The 8,913-nt window shown below is 52.5% G+C and overlaps 1 protein-coding gene across 1 annotated transcript in view; it reads left to right on the top strand.

Annotated features, from left to right (window-relative positions):
* The first annotated feature begins 23 nt into the window (after positions 1-23).
* The window catches only part of USP35 (ubiquitin specific peptidase 35), a 51,679-nt gene continuing 42,789 nt past the window's right edge, over positions 24-8,913 (top strand). Inside the window, exon 1 of the mRNA XM_036895508.2 lies at positions 24-377. The gene's annotated coding sequence lies outside the window, so the exon portion shown is untranslated. The remainder of the gene's footprint in view (positions 378-8,913) is intronic.

Below are 8,913 nucleotides of genomic sequence, written 5' to 3'. Positions count from 1 at the left end.
TCCCCACCCTGCCCCCGCCAGTGCTCAGGTCGGTTGGCTTTAAAGGGGACGCGGCCTGAGTGGCAGTTCTCGGTGGCCCCCGCTTGGGCTCCGCCCCATTTCCCGCACCTCGCCCCTCCCTGAGCTTGGTCCCGCAACCCCGCGGCCGCGCTGCTGAGTCGGGGCTTCCTGGGTGCAGGCTTGTGCAGAGTTGGGTGGGGAGGTTGGACTTTGTAGGGGAAGCAGCATCCTGCCGTCTGGGACCTGGCGGACGGCATCTCCACTGTGGGGGGAGCAGAGGACCCGCCCTGACCTAGCCTGGCCCAGTCTAGTCTTGCCAGGCCTGAGCGTCCCTTCCAGGAGCCGCCTCTGAGGCAGGCGCCACTGGGGTCCCAGAGGTAAGGGGGCCGGGGGCGTGTGTGCACTCTAGCGTTTGGAGAGCCCTGGACGAGTGCGAAGGGCTCTGAGAGTTCGGGGCTGGTAGGCAAGAGGTCTGGGTGCATCCTGGGCCTTGCTGTGTGACCTTGGGCAAGTAGCTGCCCCTCTCTGTACCTCCTTCGTCAGGGGTGATCCCGCTCCCATCAGTGCTGAGGACACCCGCGCCAGAACTGTGAAGCTTGCTGGCCTTTCGTGAGGTTCGCAGCTCCAGCCTGTGCTAGGCTCGAGTGTACTGGTAAAACTGGAGGGAAGGGTGGGGCTGAGGTGGGACATAGACTGAGGGGCGGGAGTCATGAAGCTGCCCCCACTTGTAATGGACTTAAGATATTGTCAGCATCCTTGCCCAGGCATACACCCCCTGCAAGAGCCTTTGTGAACCTGAGACCCCCATGTGTTAGTCTGGTGCCTGCCTTTCCAGAAAGCTTGGGGTGGGGGTTGGGACACAGCCATTGGAGGGATGTGAAGGGTGGCCCCCAGCAAGGATGAATGAGTGTGGTAGGTTCCTGAGAAACGAATGTATACTTCCCCCTGCCCCACTTCTCTTCTCCCATTCCCCTTCAGTAAAAGAACAGTTGCTTTTTACCAGTAAAATCTTTTTTCCCCTTTCTTTCTAAGAGACACTTTGATGGCCCAGATGAGGGCCTACTAGTAGTAGGGCAAGGCGGCTCTTTCCCAAGGCTGCCTTGGGTAGAAGTTAAAAAATTCAGAGATACACTGCTGTCCAGTGATCTGGGGGGCAGAGATAGAGGGCCCTTTTGGGTGTGGGGAGGGACAGCCTGGTGCCTCCCAACCAGCTCTGGCACCCAGGGTAATCAAAGAAAGGAGACTGCACATTTGAGGGTCAGAGATGAGGGCTCTTAGATGCAAAGTTGGGGCTTGGAGGGGTGCTATGCTCTGGGGTAGGGAGAGATTGAGTGAACCCCTCCCCTACCCCATGAAAATGTGTGAGCTTTGACCTGATGGTTAACCAGGAGCAGTTTTTTTTTTTTCTTCAGCTTTGTTTGTTTGAGTCATTTCTAGAATGGCTAAAGTCTCAGTCCCATCCAGTGACCTCTGTAAGGGCTTTCTTGGCTGATGTTTCAGAGTCTCAGGAGTTATGAATATGCAAGACCAGACCTGGGCACACGAGGGGGCAGGGTTAGGCCAGTCCCTGGAAGGTGCTTTTCTGGTCGTATCCTTGGTTTTATCTGTCTTATTGGCACATGACTCACTGGTCACTCAGCACCCCTTTACCTCTGTTCCTGGCCTGTGCTGGGCACTGGGCACAGATGGGGGGATTGGACCTACTTACTACCTTAAACTGAGTGGAGATCTCAGTTTAGTGGGTGGATTGAGAATCCAGTGTCACTGCCCAGGGATGAGAGAAGCGACGACGGTTTTGGGAAGCCAGAGCTTGAAGTCTTGGACTCCAGGGGGATTTGGAAAGGCTCCCAAGAGAAGGGGGCATGCCACTTGAGCATGGAAGGATGAGTCAGACTTTGCCAGAAGAGAAGAGGGAGAAGCCCTTTCTCAGCAGAGGACATCACCAAAAAAACGTGGCTAACCAGGAAAAGCCACTGCCCAAATTCCTGTAGATTCATCATGGAACAATATTTATCAAGTTCACGTCTACCCCTGCCCCACATCAGCTAAGTGTCATAGAAAGGAATTCAATGTTGGGCTCAGCAGTTTGGATCTTATCCTGAAGGGGATGGGGAGTCTTGAGAGTTTTGAGCAGGGGTGTGGCCAGATGGAGTTTATTGTCTAATGAGATTAATCTGACGATGTTAATAGGGTGGTCAGAGAGGGAGGGATGAGGAAGCCTGAGTTGGCACCCAGGGCTTAGGGACAGGGCAGGGCATTGTGTATATATGCCCCCCCTCTTCCCTTTCCCCCTTCCCCCACACCTACATGGTGCTTTGTGGGTGATGGAGAAGAGTTAGTTTCACCATGCCGGAACAGAGATCTGTCAATACACAGTAGAAATTTGGAGGGTCATTGGAGAGTGACAGATAAAAGATTTGGGCCTTCCAGGGGAGGGACTGTGATGTTCCTGTGTGCATATTGTGTGCCCTGGAGCAGGACTGTTGTTGCAGTGAGAGGTCTAAGCCAAGGGCTTGGGGAGGAGCTGCAACATTAGGTGGGAAAGATTAAGGAGTGGGCAGGTGATCATCTCCCATTTTGGCACTCAGGGGTGAAAGAGCACCAACCTCAAGACCATGGCCACTGGGGGTGGGTAGTGGCTGGGCTAGATTCAAAGCCTAGACTCTGTTCTCCTGTAGTACACATGCTTCTGTTGGAGGATGGATTGAGGGAGGGAATGAGGAGATTGGCTAGGAGGATACTGTACTAGTCCAGGCGAGAATAAAAGAGGAGCTGATTTGGGGTGGGGTTGGTGGTGCTCAGGTGGAGACAGTGGAAATGCTAAGTTGGCATTGAAGGCTAATGGATGAAATTCTTTGTAGAATCAGCAAAATCAGGAGCATGCATCTTCTTGTCTTCTTTCCTGACATAGTCTGTTTCAGCCCTGAGTGCCAGATGGCCCAAGAATAGACTCATGACTTCCCCAGCCCTCATCATTTTTATGCCTTGGGCTATTACTTGTCAGGCCCGGAATGGTCCCCATTTTCTAGATGAGAATGCTGAGGAGCTTGACGGGGACTCAACCAAGGTCATCTGGTGACTGAAGCAGAGAATGTGGTCTCGTGCTTTTAATGCAGGCTTTTCCGAAAAGGGAGGACACAGCTGCTGTTTGCTGCTGTGTTTGGTGCAGGGCAGCCATTGCTTGGGTCACAGCCAGTGCTGACCTGTCATCTCCATGTCTAGAGCCTAGAGGGGTAAGCCTCCCCTAGGAATGCTGGCGGTCTGCTGCTGCCTCCCTCAGGGAGGCTGAGTGCAGGTTCTAATCCCAGCCTGGCAAGGCCATGCCCCTCCTTGCTGATCCTCAGCTTGCCCATTCATGCCACAGGGAAAGCAGGCCTGTCCTGCCTCCCTTCTGTGGCCCGTAATGGGGTCAGGTGAGATCAAACAGACTCACCCTTTTGCATGAATGTATCCAAGATGTTATTGAGTGGGTTTGTTGGTAACGATGGTGACAACTGACCTCAGACAGGCTGTGTGGGAGTGGGGGTAGGGAGGCAGGGCTTGCCTGTAGTGGCCAGGCCCCAGACTGCAGCAGCTGCAGGGCTGGCCTTGGGCGATCAGAGCCCTCACAGAATGGCTTCACTGACTGAGCTCCTGCCTGCCAGGCATAAATCACCATGTGGTAGGTATTAGGGAGAATGATATGAAATTGCCAACATCTGATCCTTCACTTTCATGTGGTTCAACCTGGTATCATTTACCATTGTTTTACAGAAAAGAGGCTTATGATGTGATCTGTGCAAATTCACACAATGAATTGCAGGACTAGAATAAGATTTTCTCAAGGTCCCACTAGAATGCAGGACTCCTCATTCTTAGTCTGATTTTCTGTCCTCTTCCAGAGCCTTCCCTAGCCCCAGAACTCCATTTCTGCCTGCTCCCAGGTCCTCTTTCTGCACGTGATGCCAAGATTTCATTGATTGGGGTTTTGTTCCTCGGCTGCCTGAGTACCAGGATTTCTTGGCATCCTGGGCTGAAAACATATTAGATCAATTAGCCTGGAGAGCAGGGGTAGGGGCTTGGGAAGATGGTCTGCAAGGGGCATTGGTCACAGCCACTGCTTTGTCACAAGCACTGCCTGGGAAAGACAGGACAAGGGCTGAAGGGAGACCAGTTTTTTAAAGGCACTTTTAAGATTATGCGTTGTGTCAGCACTCTTTACCAACACTGACTCTATCACTGGACTGGAAGCTCCTAAGGGCAAGGACTTTGCTTCTAAAGTGGAGGGAATTGACACTTCCTGATTACTTCCTTGTGCCCAGCACCATGCTAAGGACTTTATCTTCACAACAGACCTGCTGAGTGGAAAAAGATGCTCAGAGAGCTTAAGTAACCTGGATGGTAAGTAGAATGCATCCCAGATGAATCTCATTCAGAGTGAAAAAAGGGTCTAAAACACTGTGCCAGGGGGCTTGCAGTAGGGCCTGGCGTTTGATCTTGTGTTGAGTGCCCAGTGATTCTGAGGCAGCTAGGCCAGCATTTGGGAACCACTGATCTGTACTCTGACTACACCCACAGTAATCTCTTCAGATGCACTCAGTTTGCAGTGACTGTCATGGGAGATGACAGCCACTGAGAAATAAGCCTCAGTTCCTGCCCTGAGGAGCTCCTAGCCTGGTCAGGCAGACAGAGTCTTAGGCAAATAGGCTCATGGTATTGTAATGGATGCAGTAATGAAGGTTTGGTCTTGGCTAAGAGGTAGGACAAAGACAGGAGTGTCTCTGTCAGGCCTGGCACATAGTTGGTTTCCACAGTATTTGTGGTTCTGAATAGAAGCTTCTGGCCCCTCATGGAGGAAATTTATGGCTTATTTTTACACCAACTTCAGGTCTCAAAATAGTTTTTATTGAGCCAATAAGTTTAAACAGGTATTATATGCTAGCCTTGTTTTGGATCCTGCCTGGAGTGGGTTTATACAAAGAAGCAAAGAAGTGGCCCTGCCTTCTAGGAGCTGAAAATTGGATATTAAGAGAGCAAACTGTATCTATGTGAACCAGCATGAGAATCAGGAGTCAAGGTGGGTCAGCTTGGGACAGAGGCTTCCAGGAAAGAGACCCAAATGGAGGGGAAGGGCAGAGGGAAGGCTGTTACAGCTCAGAGAAATAAAGAAGCAGTAACTCACACTGTATTCTGCATTTACTCACCGACCAAATTCTATATGCTAGGTGTGGGGATACCATGGTGAATTAAACGTGGAATAGTTTCTGCCCTCAGGAACCTATATAGTACAGCAGAGGAGGCTGACTCCAAGGAAGGAGTCCTGTTAAGTACCATAAAGAACAGGATGCTGTGAAATTAACAGGGCTGTTTGGCCCAGAGAAGGAGGTCAGGCAAGGCTTCCTTGAAGAAGTGAGTTTGAGCCGATGTCTGCGGGGGGTGAGCCCAGCAAGAAGGAGAGGGAAGAGTATATGCAAAGGGCCCAGTGGCAGGAAGAGCATATCCAGGAGTGAGGGGCTGCTGCCTGGGAGGCAGGTAGGGGCCTGAGTGTGCTGGGCTTTGGAGCCAGGCCCAGTGGCAGAGCGGGAGCGCAGAGAAGCTGTACTTCAGGGGAAGGAATCCAGACTGCTGCAACCCTGGCACTGTGTGAACACAGCTGTCATGGAGGAAGATGCACAGGTGGCTGTAAGAAAAGGGTGAGGGATGAGTTTGTGCTTGGGGGTCTAGGGAAGCTCTCACTGAGGACAGGGTGTTTGATGGGCTTTGAAGGAAAATAGGAGTTTTCCTGCTTGTATAAGTGTGTGCTTGTAGTGGAGGGAGGTCTTAGGACACAGGATGTTTCAGGCAAAAAGTACAACATTGTGGATAAAATGAGAGTTCCTGTGGCCAGGATCTCACCTGGCCCTGGTTGAGTAGCTCACTGCACACCTGTGGGCAATACATGGCTGTTGACTCTATATAAAGGGCTCTTCCCAGTGCTCTCCGTGTGACACGGTGGCACGGCTGCAAGGCTGCAGGGGAGCAGAGCAGGGGCTGGAGTGGTGGCACCGCAGAGGACAGAGGCCCAGAGGACGGCTGTGCGGGATGACTGTGCAGAGAGGCCCAGAGGACGGCTGTGCAGGACGGCTGTGCGGGACGACTGTGCAGAGAGGCCCAGAGGATGGCTGTGTGGGACAACTGTGTGGACAGAGGGGCCCAGAGGACGGCTGTGCAGACAGAGCGGCCCAGAGGCAGAGACCAGCTTGCTGCATACAGACTCGCTCTGAGTGAATGGGATTTTAGTGACTGACCTGCCACCTGGAAATAAAGTTGGGTATAACCCTTTCACCCCAAGGATGTTCTACTGCCATTTCTTTGGTCACATTGAATCCATGGCGAACTTGCCTGGGGCTGAAACCATTGGCAAGACAATTGGCCTAGTCAGCAGGGTTCATTGTTGACCAAGGAAAAAGACAGGCTGCCCTTATGGGAGGAGTGCTTCAGTGGGGTGCCCCTGTGAATGGGGAGACAGTGGATTGTCCCCCAGGGGGTATGTGGTCTGAGGTGGCTTGCCTCCTAGAGGACTGGGCCCCACCCCAGGACTGGAGGCAAGTGGTGGTGACACCTGAGGCTGTAGGGGTGGCCCTTGGTATAGTAAGCAGATCCTTTGAGAAGCAGAGTGCCTGTGAGGTAGCGGGAACTGTGGGTTGGCTGCTTCTCAGTATTAAAGAGGTCTACAGAGGAGACCCAAGAAATGGTGGCATGAGAATGCAAGCTGCAGACTTCAGTGGCTTCCCTGAGGAGGGAGTTGGCATTGATGCGGGAGGAGGTGGCATGAGAACGTGAGCTGCAAACTTCTGTAGAATCTCTGAAGGAGATGGCATTGTTACGAGAGGAGGCAGTAAGAGAGCGCTGGCAGCAAGGTGCCATTGGAGACGAGATGGCAGCGCTGCCAGGTGTTCTGAGGGAGGAAGAGGCCATCAAGGAAAAAGATGAATTCCTGAGGGAAGCACAGGTGGATGTGGCATGAGAACGTCAGCTGCGAAGCATTGAGGTGAAGGTAAGAGACCTTCTGAAGACAGCTGGCATTGTTGCAAGGCACTGTAGCAGAGGAGGCACTTGGGGGAGTGGAGAGAAAGCTGCCATCAGCCCCAGAAATGGAGGATCTGGGGAAGGATGGAGGGGTGGTGCTGGAGGCACTGGCCCCTCCTGTATTGAAAGCATGCCCAGTGGTTGTAAAGAAAATAAAGACCCAGCAGCTCAAAGTCCCCCAAGGAGAGGAGCAGCCCCCTCCCCAGATGGTGGAGCACTCAATGGTCCGCCCCTACACTCAGGCTGAGCCGGTGGCTGTGGGACTTAGGGGTGGATGGAATTGTTCTGTCAGGATTAGAGATGGGAAAGCTGTGTTCCCTGACAGGGCAGCCCGCCTTGAGGCAGCAATTACAAAATGCAAGGTGACTCACAAGAAGAATTTAAGGGGCTCCATGAAGGTTACAAGGACCCAGATGTGGGTTTATTTGATACGGCCAGGAATAGATAGATGGAAGGAAATCAGATGGGAAGCCAAATAGGATCTTACTGGAGCTATGGCAACAACTGAAACCAGAGCAGCAGTTCCAGCCATTAAGACTAAAGAGGCAGAGGTCAGAGACAGAGCCACGAGTCTGGCCTGTGTGTCTGCAAGACTTTTTGCTGGAGAGGCTGGAGAACAATGTTCGAGCTTCCTTGCATAGGGACCATTGCAGAGGAGTAAGGGCACATAGGTTGAGAGGGGAGAATCCTGGAGGGGTGGAGTGTGGATAAAATGAGAGTTCCTGTGGCCAGGATTCTCACCTGGCTGTGGTTGACTAGCTCACTGCACACCTGTGGGCAATAAATACATGGCTCGTGACTCTATATAAAGAGCTCTGCGTGTGACACAGTGGCATGGCTGCAAGGCTGCAGGGGAGCAGAGCAGGGGCTGGAGTAGTGGCAGTGCCGAGGACAGAGGCCCAGAGGACGGCTGTGTGGGATGACTGTGCAGAGAGGCCCGGAGGATGGCTGTGTGGGACAACTGTGTGGACAGAGGGGCCCAGAGGACGGCTGTGCAGACAGAGCAGCCCAGAGGCAGAGACCATTTTGCTGCATACAGACTCGCTCTGAGTGAATGGGATTTTAGTGACTGACCTGCCACCTGGAAATAAAGTTGGGTATAACCCTTTCACCCCAAGGATGTTCTACTGCCATTTCTTTGGTCACATTGAATCCATAGCGAACTTGCCTGGGGCTGAAACCCATTGGCAAGACAAACATACACTGGGAAGTGGTATCTTGGAAAGGTTTACATCATTTAAGAAAGAGCAAGAAGTTGATGGAGGCAGCATAAAGTTTGTAAGGGATGCTGGGAAGCCCTTTTTGGCCCCTAAGGGGATCTAGGCCCCTCTTTCTTGGAGGTGTGTGTGTGTGTGTCTGTCCAGGCTCATTTCTAGGCCCCTCTTTCTTGGAGGTGTGTGTGTCTGTCCAGGCTCATTTCTAGGCCCCTCTTCCTTGGAGGTGTGTGTGTGTGTGTGTGTGTCCAGGCTCATTTCTAGGCCCCTCTTCCTTGGAGGTGTGTGTGTGTGTGTGTCTGTCCAGGCTCATTTCTAGGCCCCTCTTCCTTGGAGGTGTGTGTGTGTGTGTCCGTCCAGGCTCATTTCCCCTACAGGACATGACTTGGCTAAGACTCCGGATAACAGCTTCTAAATCCAGCTCCTACCTGTTCCAGGAGTGAATTAAGTCACCAGGGAGGCCTGGGGATCAGAGAGCAAAGAGGTGGGAGGAGCCGGAAAGGCTCATATGTTGCCTGTATGAGATTAAAGGCGCTCTTCAGGAGTAACTACAACTCACTGGGGCTTATTATGTGGCAGGCATGTGCTTTGATTTACGGGCATCGCATCTCCCAGTGAAGTAGGTATCCTCTCCTTATTTCACAAATGAGGA

The sequence above is a fragment of the Manis pentadactyla genome, chromosome 9 (assembly GCF_030020395.1).
Source record: "Manis pentadactyla isolate mManPen7 chromosome 9, mManPen7.hap1, whole genome shotgun sequence".
NCBI lineage: Eukaryota > Metazoa > Chordata > Mammalia > Pholidota > Manidae > Manis > Manis pentadactyla.
This window is presented reverse-complemented; position numbering and strand designations above follow the sequence as displayed.